Genomic DNA, 18433 nt, shown 5'->3' on the forward strand with positions numbered 1-18433 from the left:
AGTGGAAGATCTGCCTGTCATCAGCTTACTGGTGAGGCTCCGAGGTACTTTCAGACTTGCCCAGCCCTGGTGAAGTCGACTTTATGGGAGACAAGAAGAGAAGCTGGCCGAAAAGCTGGCTGCACGGATTGAGGAGAGATGCGAACACATGGATGAGAGATGTTCTGTTCCAATGGAGAATACTGGCGTGGAGACAGCTGTAGAGGATACCAGGCTCAAAAGACATTCATGAGACATATTGAACCTCGCTGATACTGGCAGAAACTTATGGACTGCCAACGGGGACTTGAGGAAGTTCCTCAATTCTCTTCTCCAAGAACTGGTCCAAGGTCCCTGACATCTGCAAGAGAAGAGATGGCAGAGATGATCAAAACGCTCCTGTTCTTGGAAGAGGTCGTGAGAATCCACACGTCCCAAGGGGCCTTCCCAAGCCATTCAGACCAAAATTCACCAAGCCCAGGTAAGTCTTTTCCCAGGTTTGGGCCTAGCTAGCAAGCACATGCCCTTCCCTCCCCTCCACTCAGGCATCCATTTGGATGGATCAGTACCTGAGCTGCAATGAAGCCATTACGAGAAGAGCAAGTCCCTCCTAGAATCAGAGTTCCTGCAGCTTCACACTCTGTGAACAACAGTGAACTCCTTAAAGGTCAAATAGTCTCGGCTGAAATAGATAGGAATTGAATACTTAGTTCACACCTAGAAACGATGGCCTTCCCTAGATTCAGCAAATGTGGTGTTTATGTCTTCCCTGGGTTGAAGGGAGTGTGGTAAGTGAGGGGAATTTTGACTGAACTTGAATCTGTATTAGGCCTCAGTTTTTCAAGACAGTATAGGTAAATAGTACAAGTCAGAAAGTGAACTGTACAGTAAAAGTCGCCAATGACATTAAAGACACAGCTTATGTGGATCATTTTTCACTTGAGTGAAGCCCCCGGCGGCACTATATCATGGGGGTGCAGACTTGGTTGCGTTAAATGGCTTTACCCTACATGATCGGATGATAAAGCTTTCTCATCACTGATAGAAGAACACCTGGTTCTCAATAGACTAGCATAACTGCAGCAGGGTTGTCCTAGCTATAATGCCTCTAGGTGCTTTTGGATTCAAACCTAAATGTATATATTTGGTTTCATTCCTCTTGTATTTTCCTAGAGAGGGATGTTACCCCCTTGAAATGCCAACATTGGCCAGTAGGGGTCATTGGGAGTAAAGGGCACCACATGCACAAGTTTATCCAAGGTTGGGGGTTATTTCATGTTTCCAATAGTTATTTCATGGTTCCTGTTGGTTTTGGGGGCTTCAACCGTAAAGTGCTGACATGACCCCTTTAACAGTTTGGACTGCTAGTTTGCATTCTATCTGTCTAGGTTTTCCGTAGAGCTGACAAAATGTTACCAAAATTGACAAGTCTGGCTTCTAGGTCGATTTAGTGTGTTTCAAAAAATAACTTCATTTTCGTATAACTCCCAAAACATGTAAATGAATTCTGTTAAACTTCTTAAAACCTGCAAATGAGATATCAACACAATGTCAAAACAGGGGTCTTCGGACAATCCCTCCCACCACGGCTGTATAGAAACAAAGAGCTAAGCAAATATCACATTTCTGTGAAATGTATCTGGATAGTGTTGATTCATCGGTGCCCAGTTGGCAGAGAAGAAGTGCAACCTGCACTCACTCGCTCCCATGTACAGAGCAATGGAAACATCCACTCACGCAGCCCTTGGCACACGACACTTGCCGAAGAGAGGTCTGTTACTTCCAAAGACAGGATGAGGCCTCAGGACACCTGGAAGCAGGAGAAGGCAAAGCAGGGAATGGAAACCAGTGCAGGGTCTGACCCCTGGTGATGGAGCAACAAGGGTGAAACTCTGTTTAATTTGGATGCATACTCTCAAGCGGACAGGAGACATGGGATTGAAGGTGATGTGCTGAGATTTACAAGAGTGCACAGCAGATGCTTGGCTGACAGAACTCAAAGAAACCAGCGCAAAATATCCCCACAGTTGATTCTGAGACCAAGATCCGAGCTGCCAAATTTGAGGTAGCAGAGGCAACGGACAGTGAGGGATAGGGCTACGGATGATGGCACACGCTGAGTCTCAGGGATCTGGAGTGCTTTGTGGCATGTGGTGTATCGAATCAAGAGAGCAAACCGAACAGTGTACCAATGATAAAGCAACCACACTGGCCACGCGGTTGTGATTACCCATATGTCCCATGGACACACCCAGTGCATCTGCAGGACCAGGGAACAATTGGGCATTTTGCCAATAGAACACGTGTGGGGCTGAATCAGAGCTATCGTGCATCTGGTCTCAGGGATCCAGGGGGCCTTGGGTTTGAAATCAGGATGAAAAGCTTTTGGATCTGCTACATTCATAACCAGGGCTGGGGTTATGGTTTGGTTTGAGGCACAGGATGCGCAACAGCCCTGTGGTTGCCTTCTTGCACCCGTGCCACAAGGATGAGAGGACAAGGAAGAGTGGTCCTAGTCCACAGCGTGAGAAGAGGAAGCATTTACTTCAGCACTATCTCCCAAAAGCGGATGCTACATTTTGAATACCACCGGCACGCTACGCAATGAGGACAACAAGGTAGGTCTGTGGGAACATTCCAGCAGGCCCTGATGTGTGACATCCATGGATGTGCTTCCACTGGTGTTTCAGTAGACAGAGAAGCTCTGGGAAGAACTGCTTTCATTGGAACATACCCGTGGCACTACAAAGCACAAGCGCACTCTCACTTTGCTGTTTTGGAAACACTCCAAAATGTCATAGAGCAGAATAAAGAGCTTAGAACCCTTAGAAACCTCTTTTCCACAACAGATACTGTCCTGTGCACATTCAGCAGTGTGAGATAAGCGTAATCAAAATGAAGTTATTGTAATCGAAAAAGAATGGGTTGTTCATCACAACTAAAGCAACACCAGCAATTGGAGATATACCAGACAACACACACAGGAACAGAATATGGCATCAAAGTCAAGGAGAAATTGTCCTCACAGAAATCCCATGGAATTGCATAGAGCCAAGAGTCTAAAATTTCAACATAACAAAAGCCTAGAATTCTACAATAAATACCTGATATTACCTGACCAGAAGAATGAAGAAGTACAGTAAGAGAAACAGGAAGTACCATTTTCAATTCCAAAGATATTGAAGGCCTAAAATATAAGCTTTCAAACAAGTAGACTGCAAAACGCTATCCAGACCAAGTGTTAAAAATGGAGTTCAGGAAAACACTGAAGAACAACAGTGTCTGAGAATCACAAAAGGAAGAATACCAGAAAAGGGGAAGAGAAAGTCTAAAGACGAGACAAAAAATATCAGAAAACTCAATGGATGTGATAATATCAGGTCTAAAATTCAGTCCTTAGCAGACTAGATAATGCAGAGGGACGCGTGAATGACTGTGAAGACAGGGGAACCAAAATCCCTTGGTCAGAAGCCGACATTGGAAAGCAAGTGCAAACCAACGAAAATATTGCTATTGATTCCTGGGTTAAGACAGGGCATGAAAGACTAGAATTCTTAAGAGTCCAAGATAGAAAAGCAAGAGATAAAGAAACAAAAAATGTCTGAAAATTTAATCTAAAGAAAAATCAGACTGAAACTAGCTGAAAGCCAAGAAAGAATCATCTATGTGAATTCAGGGAGTACACAGCATCCTTAGGAAGTGGAATCCCAATAGACCTACCAGCAGCTGTATGATTCAAATCAACAAAGTTCACGAATATTCCACTGAATTAAAATGCACCTGGAGGAAAAAACATAGTCACAAGGGAACCTCCAGAGGGGTTTCAGCTGATATTTCGGCAGCAATATTGCAGGACAAAGAGGAGTGCCAGGACACAGACCATATCATGAATGGCCAAATGCTGCCACCTAGGGTAGCCTATGCCAAATGACCACCATTTCTAATAACGGCAGAACTAGAGAATTCCACAGAACAGTAATCTTAAAAGTGTTCAGCAGTTCAAAACTTATCCTACATGAATGGTTGAGAAATCCACCCTGAATTGAAAAGCAGCAAGATGAAATGGAAAGAAGAAACCATTATTGGAAATGCAAGAAGAGCATGAGTGGCAAAGTAGAAACAAGAAGAAGGCAAGGTGGTCATCAAAACCATAAAGATGGGAGAGGGAAGCAGGAAATCATAGGTGATTGGAAGCACTCTCTTAAGTGAATCAGCTTATTTGACTCTCTGTTTGAAGCGAAAGGAAAGATGCATAGCCTGACGTGTTTGCAAAACTAGCGAGAAGCAGACCAACAAAGAATCAAACCAACCAACAAGCACCAAAAGGGTACGGATGGCTGAAATTTACCAAGGGAACCATGATTATTCAAAAGAAATTACTCAAGGTGATGTCAAGGGTCATTCAGCACCCATCGAACTAGTATCGCGGCTTGCATGTACTCAGCGCACTTGTATTTGGAAATCAGAGGCGTGCATTCATATTCGTAAATATTGATTCATAAGAGCATATCGTGACCTAACCCAAATGCCGATTTGGAATCAAATGCTTTCCTAGTCCATGATGTAAAATTGTATGTTTTCTAACAGGATGAAAGAGTGCCATATTCTACGCTACGTAGGGAAGAAATGAAAGAAGCCTATAACAAAGGCAAGTAGCTCTGCCAAAGTGTACTAAGGGCAAAAGAGACAAACAGTAAAGTGCACATTGGTGTTGGTTTCATTTCTTGGAATTTCAGCCCCCATGAAACAAATGGATCCATGTCCTGAGAGTGCGGGTGTTTCAGCAGAAATCAGGCGAAGCATATGTATTCCGGGTGTACGGATATTATAGGAACATAAGTCTCCTTTAGTGGGTCTCTGTGTACTGTGAACTGTAAGAAAGTTTAAAGACGTGTGAAACCATCAACTGAAAAGGGACCCACTTCCCTCCAGTGGTTCTGTGCATACAGATCTGAACAAAGGAAAGAGGGAAGAAGAAAGGCCCATGGGACGCTAGTGGGTAGAATCACATTTACATTAGGAACCTCTCCTCAGTGCAGCCCCTCGCACAACACTGACAAGATGCAACAGCCATTGGGGATGGCAGTTACCGGTTGGATTCCAGGTGGAATGTTGGTGTGTACCGCGAGGCTTGTTGTGGCTGTTGGATCCTAGGTAACCGGGCAGAGTTCTATGGGTGGATCAGTGTGATGGAGGGGCTGCCGCCCTCTGTGGAGCTTGGCTTAGTTGTTTGGTCCGGGAAGCTGTGTAAGTTCGAGATACTGCTGCTGCCCAAAGACCTGAGTTCACAGGTCAGTTTCCAGAACCTGAAAGGGCAGACAGTGGAAGATCTGCCTGTCATCAGCTTACTGGTGAGGCTCCGAGGTACTTTCAGACTTGCCCAGCCCTGGTGAAGTCGACTTTATGGGAGACAAGAAGAGAAGCTGGCCGAAAAGCTGGCTGCACGGATTGAGGAGAGATGCGAACACATGGATGAGAGATGTTCTGTTCCAATGGAGAATACTGGCGTGGAGACAGCTGTAGAGGATACCAGGCTCAAAAGACATTCATGAGACATATTGAACCTCGCTGATACTGGCAGAAACTTATGGACTGCCAACGGGGACTTGAGGAAGTTCCTCAATTCTCTTCTCCAAGAACTGGTCCAAGGTCCCTGACATCTGCAAGAGAAGAGATGGCAGAGATGATCAAAACGCTCCTGTTCTTGGAAGAGGTCGTGAGAATCCACACGTCCCAAGGGGCCTTCCCAAGCCATTCAGACCAAAATTCACCAAGCCCAGGTAAGTCTTTTCCCAGGTTTGGGCCTAGCTAGCAAGCACATGCCCTTCCCTCCCCTCCACTCAGGCATCCATTTGGATGGATCAGTACCTGAGCTGCAATGAAGCCATTACGAGAAGAGCAAGTCCCTCCTAGAATCAGAGTTCCTGCAGCTTCACACTCTGTGAACAACAGTGAACTCCTTAAAGGTCAAATAGTCTCGGCTGAAATAGATAGGAATTGAATACTTAGTTCACACCTAGAAACGATGGCCTTCCCTAGATTCAGCAAATGTGGTGTTTATGTCTTCCCTGGGTTGAAGGGAGTGTGGTAAGTGAGGGGAATTTTGACTGAACTTGAATCTGTATTAGGCCTCAGTTTTTCAAGACAGTATAGGTAAATAGTACAAGTCAGAAAGTGAACTGTACAGTAAAAGTCGCCAATGACATTAAAGACACAGCTTATGTGGATCATTTTTCACTTGAGTGAAGCCCCCGGCGGCACTATATCATGGGGGTGCAGACTTGGTTGCGTTAAATGGCTTTACCCTACATGATCGGATGATAAAGCTTTCTCATCACTGATAGAAGAACACCTGGTTCTCAATAGACTAGCATAACTGCAGCAGGGTTGTCCTAGCTATAATGCCTCTAGGTGCTTTTGGATTCAAACCTAAATGTATATATTTGGTTTCATTCCTCTTGTATTTTCCTAGAGAGGGATGTTACCCCTTGAAATGCCAACATTGGCCAGTAGGGGTCATTGGGAGTAAAGGGCACCACATGCACAAGTTTATCCAAGGTTGGGGGTTATTTCATGTTTCCAATAGTTATTTCATGGTTCCTGTTGGTTTTGGGGGCTTCAACCGTAAAGTGCTGACATGACCCCTTTAACAGTTTGGACTGCTAGTTTGCATTCTATCTGTCTAGGTTTTCCGTAGAGCTGACAAAATGTTACCAAAATTGACAAGTCTGGCTTCTAGGTCGATTTAGTGTGTTTCAAAAAATAACTTCATTTTCGTATAACTCCCAAAACATGTAAATGAATTCTGTTAAACTTCTTAAAACCTGCAAATGAGATATCAACACAATGTCAAAACAGGGGTCTTCGGACAATCCCTCCCACCACGGCTGTATAGAAACAAAGAGCTAAGCAAATATCACATTTCTGTGAAATGTATCTGGATAGTGTTGATTCATCGGTGCCCAGTTGGCAGAGAAGAAGTGCAACCTGCACTCACTCGCTCCCATGTACAGAGCAATGGAAACATCCACTCACCCAGCCCTTGGCACACGACACTTGCCGAAGAGAGGTCTGTTACTTCCAAAGACAGGATGAGGCCTCAGGACACCTGGAAGCAGGAGAAGGCAAAGCAGGGAATGGAAACCAGTGCAGGGTCTGACCCCTGGTGATGGAGCAACAAGGGTGAAACTCTGTTTAATTTGGACGCATACTCTCAAGCGGACAGGAGACATGGGATTGAAGGTGATGTGCTGAGATTTACAAGAGTGCACAGCAGATGCTTGGCTGACAGAACTCAAAGAAACCAGCGCAAAATATCCCCACAGTTGATTCTGAGACCAAGATCCGAGCTGCCAAATTTGAGGTAGCAGAGGCAACGGACAGTGAGGGATAGGGCTACGGATGATGGCACACGCTGAGTCTCAGGGATCTGGAGTGCTTTGTGGCATGTGGTGTATCGAATCAAGAGAGCAAACCGAACAGTGTACCAATGATAAAGCAACCACACTGGCCACGCGGTTGTGATTACCCATATGTCCCATGGACACACCCAGTGCATCTGCAGGACCAGGGAACAATTGGGCATTTTGCCAATAGAACACGTGTGGGGCTGAATCAGAGCTATCGTGCATCTGGTCTCAGGGATCCAGGGGGCCTTGGGTTTGAAATCAGAATGAAAAGCTTTTGGATCTGCTACATTCATAACCAGGGCTGGGGTTATGGTTTGGTTTGAGGCACAGGATGCGCAACAGCCCTGTGGTTGCCTTCTTGCACCCATGCCACAAGGATGAGAGGACAAGGAAGAGTGGTCCTAGTCCACAGCGTGAGAAGAGGAAGCATTTACTTCAGCACTATCTCCCAAAAGCGGATGCTACATTTTGAATACCACCGGCACGCTACGCAATGAGGACAACAAGGTAGGTCTGTGGGAACATTCCAGCAGGCCCTGATGTGTGACATCCATGGATGTGCTTCCACTGGTGTTTCAGTAGACAGAGAAGCTCTGGGAAGAACTGCTTTCATTGGAACATACCCGTGGCACTACAAAGCACAAGCGCACTCTCACTTTGCTGTTTTGGAAACACTCCAAAATGTCATAGAGCAGAATACAGAGCTTAGAACCCTTAGAAACCTCTTTTCCACAACAGATACTGTCCTGTGCACATTCAGCAGTGTGAGATAAGCGTAATCAAAATGAAGTTATTGTAATCGAAAAAGAATGGGTTGTTCATCACAACTAAAGCAACACCAGCAATTGGAGATATACCAGACAACACACACAGGAACAGAATATGGCATCAAAGTCAAGGAGAAATTGTCCTCACAGAAATCCCATGGAATTGCGTAGAGCCAAGAGTCTAAAATTTCAACATAACAAAAGCCTAGAATTCTACAATAAATACCTGATATTACCTGACCAGAAGAATGAAGAAGTACAGTAAGAGAAACAGGAAGTACCATTTTCAATTCCAAAGATATTGAAGGCCTAAAATATAAGCTTTCAAACAAGTAGACTGCAAAACGCTATCCAGACCAAGTGTTAAAAATGGAGTTCAGGAAAACACTGAAGAACAACAGTGTCTGAGAATCACAAAAGGAAGAATACCAGAAAAGGGGAAGAGAAAGTCTAAAGACGAGACAAAAAATATCAGAAAACTCAATGGATGTGATAATATCAGGTCTAAAATTCAGTCCTTAGCAGACTAGATAATGCAGAGGGACGCGTGAATGACTGTGAAGACAGGGGAACCAAAATCCCTTGGTCAGAAGCCGACATTGGAAAGCAAGTGCAAACCAACGAAAATATTGCTATTGATTCCTGGGTTAAGACAGGGCATGAAAGACTAGAATTCTTAAGAGTCCAAGATAGAAAAGCAAGAGATAAAGAAACAAAAAATGTCTGAAAATTTAATCTAAAGAAAAATCAGACTGAAACTAGCTGAAAGCCAAGAAAGAATCATCTATGTGAATTCAGGGAGTACACAGCATCCTTAGGAAGTGGAATCCCAATAGACCTACCAGCAGCTGTATGATTCAAATCAACAAAGTTCACGAATATTCCACTGAATTAAAATGCACCTGGAGGAAAAAACATAGTCACAAGGGAACCTCCAGAGGGGTTTCAGCTGATATTTCGGCAGCAATATTGCAGGACAAAGAGGAGTGCCAGGACACAGACCATATCATGAATGGCCAAATGCTGCCACCTAGGGTAGCCTATGCCAAATGACCACCATTTCTAATAACGGCAGAACTAGAGAATTCCACAGAACAGTAATCTTAAAAGTGTTCAGCAGTTCAAAACTTATCCTACATGAATGGTTGAGAAATCCACCCTGAATTGAAAAGCAGCAAGATGAAATGGAAAGAAGAAACCATTATTGGAAATGCAAGAAGAGCATGAGTGGCAAAGTAGAAACAAGAAGAAGGCAAGGTGGTCATCAAAACCATAAAGATGGGAGAGGGAAGCAGGAAATCATAGGTGATTGGAAGCACTCTCTTAAGTGAATCAGCTTATTTGACTCTCTGTTTGAAGCGAAAGGAAAGATGCATAGCCTGACGTGTTTGCAAAACTAGCGAGAAGCAGACCAACAAAGAATCAAACCAACCAACAAGCACCAAAAGGGTACGGATGGCTGAAATTTACCAAGGGAACCATGATTATTCAAAAGAAATTACTCAAGGTGATGTCAAGGGTCATTCAGCACCCATCGAACTAGTATCGCGGCTTGCATGTACTCAGCGCACTTGTATTTGGAAATCAGAGGCGTGCATTCATATTCGTAAATATTGATTCATAAGAGCATATCGTGACCTAACCCAAATGCCGATTTGGAATCAAATGCTTTCCTAGTCCATGATGTAAAATTGTATGTTTTCTAACAGGATGAAAGAGTGCCATATTCTACGCTACGTAGGGAAGAAATGAAAGAAGCCTATAACAAAGGCAAGTAGCTCTGCCAAAGTGTACTAAGGGCAAAAGAGACAAACAGTAAAGTGCACATTGGTGTTGGTTTCATTTCTTGGAATTTCAGCCCCCATGAAACAAATGGATCCATGTCCTGAGAGTGCGGGTGTTTCAGCAGAAATCAGGCGAAGCATATGTATTCCGGGTGTACGGATATTATAGGAACATAAGTCTCCTTTAGTGGGTCTCTGTGTACTGTGAACTGTAAGAAAGTTTAAAGACGTGTGAAACCATCAACTGAAAAGGGACCCACTTCCCTCCAGTGGTTCTGTGCATACAGATCTGAACAAAGGAAAGAGGGAAGAAGAAAGGCCCATGGGACGCTAGTGGGTAGAATCACATTTACATTAGGAACCTCTCCTCAGTGCAGCCCCTCGCACAACACTGACAAGATGCAACAGCCATTGGGGATGGCAGTTACCGGTTGGATTCCAGGTGGAATGTTGGTGTGTACCGCGAGGCTTGTTGTGGCTGTTGGATCCTAGGTAACCGGGCAGAGTTCTATGGGTGGATCAGTGTGATGGAGGGGCTGCCGCCCTCTGTGGAGCTTGGCTTAGTTGTTTGGTCCGGGAAGCTGTGTAAGTTCGAGATACTGCTGCTGCCCAAAGACCTGAGTTCACAGGTCAGTTTCCAGAACCTGAAAGGGCAGACAGTGGAAGATCTGCCTGTCATCAGCTTACTGGTGAGGCTCCGAGGTACTTTCAGACTTGCCCAGCCCTGGTGAAGTCGACTTTATGGGAGACAAGAAGAGAAGCTGGCCGAAAAGCTGGCTGCACGGATTGAGGAGAGATGCGAACACATGGATGAGAGATGTTCTGTTCCAATGGAGAATACTGGCGTGGAGACAGCTGTAGAGGATACCAGGCTCAAAAGACATTCATGAGACATATTGAACCTCGCTGATACTGGCAGAAACTTATGGACTGCCAACGGGGACTTGAGGAAGTTCCTCAATTCTCTTCTCCAAGAACTGGTCCAAGGTCCCTGACATCTGCAAGAGAAGAGATGGCAGAGATGATCAAAACGCTCCTGTTCTTGGAAGAGGTCGTGAGAATCCACACGTCCCAAGGGGCCTTCCCAAGCCATTCAGACCAAAATTCACCAAGCCCAGGTAAGTCTTTTCCCAGGTTTGGGCCTAGCTAGCAAGCACATGCCCTTCCCTCCCCTCCACTCAGGCATCCATTTGGATGGATCAGTACCTGAGCTGCAATGAAGCCATTACGAGAAGAGCAAGTCCCTCCTAGAATCAGAGTTCCTGCAGCTTCACACTCTGTGAACAACAGTGAACTCCTTAAAGGTCAAATAGTCTCGGCTGAAATAGATAGGAATTGAATACTTAGTTCACACCTAGAAACGATGGCCTTCCCTAGATTCAGCAAATGTGGTGTTTATGTCTTCCCTGGGTTGAAGGGAGTGTGGTAAGTGAGGGGAATTTTGACTGAACTTGAATCTGTATTAGGCCTCAGTTTTTCAAGACAGTATAGGTAAATAGTACAAGTCAGAAAGTGAACTGTACAGTAAAAGTCGCCAATGACATTAAAGACACAGCTTATGTGGATCATTTTTCACTTGAGTGAAGCCCCCGGCGGCACTATATCATGGGGGTGCAGACTTGGTTGCGTTAAATGGCTTTACCCTACATGATCGGATGATAAAGCTTTCTCATCACTGATAGAAGAACACCTGGTTCTCAATAGACTAGCATAACTGCAGCAGGGTTGTCCTAGCTATAATGCCTCTAGGTGCTTTTGGATTCAAACCTAAATGTATATATTTGGTTTCATTCCTCTTGTATTTTCCTAGAGAGGGATGTTACCCCTTGAAATGCCAACATTGGCCAGTAGGGGTCATTGGGAGTAAAGGGCACCACATGCACAAGTTTATCCAAGGTTGGGGGTTATTTCATGTTTCCAATAGTTATTTCATGGTTCCTGTTGGTTTTGGGGGCTTCAACCGTAAAGTGCTGACATGACCCCTTTAACAGTTTGGACTGCTAGTTTGCATTCTATCTGTCTAGGTTTTCCGTAGAGCTGACAAAATGTTACCAAAATTGACAAGTCTGGCTTCTAGGTCGATTTAGTGTGTTTCAAAAAATAACTTCATTTTCGTATAACTCCCAAAACATGTAAATGAATTCTGTTAAACTTCTTAAAACCTGCAAATGAGATATCAACACAATGTCAAAACAGGGGTCTTCGGACAATCCCTCCCACCACGGCTGTATAGAAACAAAGAGCTAAGCAAATATCACATTTCTGTGAAATGTATCTGGATAGTGTTGATTCATCGGTGCCCAGTTGGCAGAGAAGAAGTGCAACCTGCACTCACTCGCTCCCATGTACAGAGCAATGGAAACATCCACTCACCCAGCCCTTGGCACACGACACTTGCCGAAGAGAGGTCTGTTACTTCCAAAGACAGGATGAGGCCTCAGGACACCTGGAAGCAGGAGAAGGCAAAGCAGGGAATGGAAACCAGTGCAGGGTCTGACCCCTGGTGATGGAGCAACAAGGGTGAAACTCTGTTTAATTTGGACGCATACTCTCAAGCGGACAGGAGACATGGGATTGAAGGTGATGTGCTGAGATTTACAAGAGTGCACAGCAGATGCTTGGCTGACAGAACTCAAAGAAACCAGCGCAAAATATCCCCACAGTTGATTCTGAGACCAAGATCCGAGCTGCCAAATTTGAGGTAGCAGAGGCAACGGACAGTGAGGGATAGGGCTACGGATGATGGCACACGCTGAGTCTCAGGGATCTGGAGTGCTTTGTGGCATGTGGTGTATCGAATCAAGAGAGCAAACCGAACAGTGTACCAATGATAAAGCAACCACACTGGCCACGCGGTTGTGATTACCCATATGTCCCATGGACACACCCAGTGCATCTGCAGGACCAGGGAACAATTGGGCATTTTGCCAATAGAACACGTGTGGGGCTGAATCAGAGCTATCGTGCATCTGGTCTCAGGGATCCAGGGGGCCTTGGGTTTGAAATCAGAATGAAAAGCTTTTGGATCTGCTACATTCATAACCAGGGCTGGGGTTATGGTTTGGTTTGAGGCACAGGATGCGCAACAGCCCTGTGGTTGCCTTCTTGCACCCATGCCACAAGGATGAGAGGACAAGGAAGAGTGGTCCTAGTCCACAGCGTGAGAAGAGGAAGCATTTACTTCAGCACTATCTCCCAAAAGCGGATGCTACATTTTGAATACCACCGGCACGCTACGCAATGAGGACAACAAGGTAGGTCTGTGGGAACATTCCAGCAGGCCCTGATGTGTGACATCCATGGATGTGCTTCCACTGGTGTTTCAGTAGACAGAGAAGCTCTGGGAAGAACTGCTTTCATTGGAACATACCCGTGGCACTACAAAGCACAAGCGCACTCTCACTTTGCTGTTTTGGAAACACTCCAAAATGTCATAGAGCAGAATACAGAGCTTAGAACCCTTAGAAACCTCTTTTCCACAACAGATACTGTCCTGTGCACATTCAGCAGTGTGAGATAAGCGTAATCAAAATGAAGTTATTGTAATCGAAAAAGAATGGGTTGTTCATCACAACTAAAGCAACACCAGCAATTGGAGATATACCAGACAACACACACAGGAACAGAATATGGCATCAAAGTCAAGGAGAAATTGTCCTCACAGAAATCCCATGGAATTGCGTAGAGCCAAGAGTCTAAAATTTCAACATAACAAAAGCCTAGAATTCTACAATAAATACCTGATATTACCTGACCAGAAGAATGAAGAAGTACAGTAAGAGAAACAGGAAGTACCATTTTCAATTCCAAAGATATTGAAGGCCTAAAATATAAGCTTTCAAACAAGTAGACTGCAAAACGCTATCCAGACCAAGTGTTAAAAATGGAGTTCAGGAAAACACTGAAGAACAACAGTGTCTGAGAATCACAAAAGGAAGAATACCAGAAAAGGGGAAGAGAAAGTCTAAAGACGAGACAAAAAATATCAGAAAACTCAATGGATGTGATAATATCAGGTCTAAAATTCAGTCCTTAGCAGACTAGATAATGCAGAGGGACGCGTGAATGACTGTGAAGACAGGGGAACCAAAATCCCTTGGTCAGAAGCCGACATTGGAAAGCAAGTGCAAACCAACGAAAATATTGCTATTGATTCCTGGGTTAAGACAGGGCATGAAAGACTAGAATTCTTAAGAGTCCAAGATAGAAAAGCAAGAGATAAAGAAACAAAAAATGTCTGAAAATTTAATCTAAAGAAAAATCAGACTGAAACTAGCTGAAAGCCAAGAAAGAATCATCTATGTGAATTCAGGGAGTACACAGCATCCTTAGGAAGTGGAATCCCAATAGACCTACCAGCAGCTGTATGATTCAAATCAACAAAGTTCACGAATATTCCACTGAATTAAAATGCACCTGGAGGAAAAAACATAGTCACAAGGGAACCTCCAGAGGGGTTTCAGCTGATATTTCGGCAGCAATATTGCAGGACAAAGAGGAGTGCCAGGACACAGACCATATCATGAATGGCCAAATGCTGCCACCTAGGGTAGCCTATGCCAAATGACCACCATTTCTAATAACGGCAGAACTAGAGAATTCCACAGAACAGTAATCTTAAAAGTGTTCAGCAGTTCAAAACTTATCCTACATGAATGGTTGAGAAATCCACCCTGAATTGAAAAGCAGCAAGATGAAATGGAAAGAAGAAACCATTATTGGAAATGCAAGAAGAGCATGAGTGGCAAAGTAGAAACAAGAAGAAGGCAAGGTGGTCATCAAAACCATAAAGATGGGAGAGGGAAGCAGGAAATCATAGGTGATTGGAAGCACTCTCTTAAGTGAATCAGCTTATTTGACTCTCTGTTTGAAGCGAAAGGAAAGATGCATAGCCTGACGTGTTTGCAAAACTAGCGAGAAGCAGACCAACAAAGAATCAAACCAACCAACAAGCACCAAAAGGGTACGGATGGCTGAAATTTACCAAGGGAACCATGATTATTCAAAAGAAATTACTCAAGGTGATGTCAAGGGTCATTCAGCACCCATCGAACTAGTATCGCGGCTTGCATGTACTCAGCGCACTTGTATTTGGAAATCAGAGGCGTGCATTCATATTCGTAAATATTGATTCATAAGAGCATATCGTGACCTAACCCAAATGCCGATTTGGAATCAAATGCTTTCCTAGTCCATGATGTAAAATTGTATGTTTTCTAACAGGATGAAAGAGTGCCATATTCTACGCTACGTAGGGAAGAAATGAAAGAAGCCTATAACAAAGGCAAGTAGCTCTGCCAAAGTGTACTAAGGGCAAAAGAGACAAACAGTAAAGTGCACATTGGTGTTGGTTTCATTTCTTGGAATTTCAGCCCCCATGAAACAAATGGATCCATGTCCTGAGAGTGCGGGTGTTTCAGCAGAAATCAGGCGAAGCATATGTATTCCGGGTGTACGGATATTATAGGAACATAAGTCTCCTTTAGTGGGTCTCTGTGTACTGTGAACTGTAAGAAAGTTTAAAGACGTGTGAAACCATCAACTGAAAAGGGACCCACTTCCCTCCAGTGGTTCTGTGCATACAGATCTGAACAAAGGAAAGAGGGAAGAAGAAAGGCCCATGGGACGCTAGTGGGTAGAATCACATTTACATTAGGAACCTCTCCTCAGTGCAGCCCCTCGCACAACACTGACAAGATGCAACAGCCATTGGGGATGGCAGTTACCGGTTGGATTCCAGGTGGAATGTTGGTGTGTACCGCGAGGCTTGTTGTGGCTGTTGGATCCTAGGTAACCGGGCAGAGTTCTATGGGTGGATCAGTGTGATGGAGGGGCTGCCGCCCTCTGTGGAGCTTGGCTTAGTTGTTTGGTCCGGGAAGCTGTGTAAGTTCGAGATACTGCTGCTGCCCAAAGACCTGAGTTCACAGGTCAGTTTCCAGAACCTGAAAGGGCAGACAGTGGAAGATCTGCCTGTCATCAGCTTACTGGTGAGGCTCCGAGGTACTTTCAGACTTGCCCAGCCCTGGTGAAGTCGACTTTATGGGAGACAAGAAGAGAAGCTGGCCGAAAAGCTGGCTGCACGGATTGAGGAGAGATGCGAACACATGGATGAGAGATGTTCTGTTCCAATGGAGAATACTGGCGTGGAGACAGCTGTAGAGGATACCAGGCTCAAAAGACATTCATGAGACATATTGATCCTCGCTGATACTGGCAGAAACATACGGAGTGCCAACGTGGACTTGAGGAAGTTCCTCAATTCTCTTCTCCAAGAACGGGTCCAAGGTCCCTGACATCTGCAAGAGAAGAGATGGCAGAGATGATCAAAACGCTCCTGTTCTTGGAAGAGGTCGTGAGAATCCACACGTCCCAAGGGGCCTTCCCAAGCCATTCAGAGCAGAATTCACCAAGCCCAGGTAAGCCTTTTCCCAGGTTTGGGCCTAGTTAGCAAGCACTTGCCCTTCCCTCCCCTCCACTCAGGCATCCATTTGGAAGGATCAGTACCTGAGCTGCAATGAAGGCATTACGAGAAGAGCAAGCCCCTCCTAGAATCAGAGTTCCTCCAGCTTCACACTCTGTGAACAACAGTGAACTCCTTAAAGGTCAAATAGTCTCGGCTGAAATCGATAGGAATGAAATACTTAGCTCAAATCTAGAAACGATGGCCTTCCGCTAGATTCAGCAAATGATGTGTTTATGCCTTCCCTGGGGTGAAGGGAGTGTGGTAAGTGAGGGGAATTTTGACTGAACTTGAATCTGTATTAGGCCTCAGTTTTTGAAGACACTATAGGTAATTAGTACATGTCAGAATGTGAACTGTACTGTAAAAGTCGCCAATGACATTAAAGATACAGGTTCTGTGGATCGTCTTTCAATTGAGTCAAGCCCCCGGGGGCACTATATCATGGGGGTGCAGACTTGGTTGCGTTAAATGGCTTTACCCAACATGTTCGGATGATTAATCGTTCTCATCACTGATGGAAGAACACCGGGTTCTCAATAGACTAGCATAACTGCAGCAGGGTTGTCCTAGCTATAATGACACTAGGTGCTTTTGGATTCAAACCTAAATTGATATGTTTGGTTTGTTTCCTCTTGTATTTTCCTAGAGAGGGATGTTACCCTTTGAAGTGCCAACATTGGCCAGTAGGTGTCATTGGGAGTAAAGGCACCACATGCACTAGTGTATCCAAGGTTGGGGGTTATTTCATGTTTCCAATAGTTATTTCATGGTTCCTGTTGGTTTCGGAGGCTTCAACTGTAAAGTGCTGACATGACCCCTTTAACAGTTTGGACTGCTAGTTTGCATTATATCTTTCTAGGTTTTCCGTAGAGCTGAGAAAATGTTACCAAAATTGACAAGTCTGGCTTCTAGGTCGATTTAGTGTGTTTCAAAAAATAACTTCATTTTCGTATAACTCCCAAAACATGTAAATGAATTCTGTTAAACTTCTTAAAACCTGCAAATGAGATATCAACACAATGTCAAAACAGGTGTCTTCGGACAATCCCTCCCACCACGGCTGTATAGAAACAAAGAGCTGAGCAAATATCACATTTCTGTGAAATGTATCTGGATAGTGTTGATTCATCGATGCCCAGTTGGCAGAGAAGAAGTGCAACCTGCACTCACTCACTCCCATGTACAGAGCAACGGAAACATCCACTCACCCAGCCCTTGGCACAGGACACTTGCCGAAGAGAGGTCTGTTACTTCCAAAGACAGGATGAGGCCTCAGGACACCTGGAAGCAGGAGAAGGCAAAGCAGGGAATGGAAACCAGTGCAGGGTCTGACCCCTGGTGATGGAGCAACAAGGGTGAAACTCTGTTTACCTTGGACGTACACTCTCAAGCGGACAGGAGACATGGGATTGAAGGTGATGTGCTGAGATTTACAAGAGTGCACAGCAGATGCTTGGCTGACAGAACTCAAAGAAACCAGCGCAAAATATCCCCACAGTTGATTCTGAGACCAAGATCCGAGCTGCCAAATTTGAGGTAGTAGAGGCAACGCACAGTGAGGGATAGGGCTACGGATGAGGGCACACGCTGAGTCTCAGGGATCTGGAGTGCGTTGTGGGATGTGGTGTGTCGAATCAAGAGAGCAAACCGAACAGTGTACCAATGATAAAGCAACCACACTGGCCACGCGGTTGTGATTACCCATATGTCCCATGGACACACCCAGTGCATCTGCAGGACCAGGGAACAATTGGGCATTTTGCCAATAGAACACGTGTGGGGCTGAATCAGAGCTATCGTGCATCTGGTCTCAGGGATCCAGGGGGCCTTGGGTTTGAAATCAGAATGAAAAGCTTTTGGATCTGCTACATTCATAACCAGGGCTGGGGTTATGGTTTGGTTTGAGGCACAGGATGCGCAACAGCCCTGTGGTTGCCTTCTTGCACCCGTGCCACAAGGATGAGAGGACAAGGAAGAGTGGTCCTAGTCCACAGCGTGAGAAGAGGAAGCATTTACTTCAGCACTATCTCC

General features: G+C 44.9%; 1 long non-coding RNA gene across 1 annotated transcript; it reads right to left on the reverse strand.

Annotated features, from left to right (window-relative positions):
- Nucleotides 1–5391: 5391 nt before the first annotated feature.
- LOC140692151 (uncharacterized) lies at nt 5392–10597 on the reverse strand. Its single transcript, XR_012067715.1, has 4 exons — nt 10368–10597; nt 7015–7087; nt 5848–5960; nt 5392–5639 (listed from the first exon to the last, which is right to left on the reverse strand). It is a non-coding gene; the product is annotated as an uncharacterized lncRNA (long non-coding RNA).
- Nucleotides 10598–18433: the final 7836 nt, after the last annotated feature.

This window comes from Vicugna pacos, unplaced genomic scaffold, assembly GCF_048564905.1.
Source record: "Vicugna pacos unplaced genomic scaffold, VicPac4 SAC-SAT, whole genome shotgun sequence".
Lineage (NCBI taxonomy): Eukaryota > Metazoa > Chordata > Mammalia > Artiodactyla > Camelidae > Vicugna > Vicugna pacos.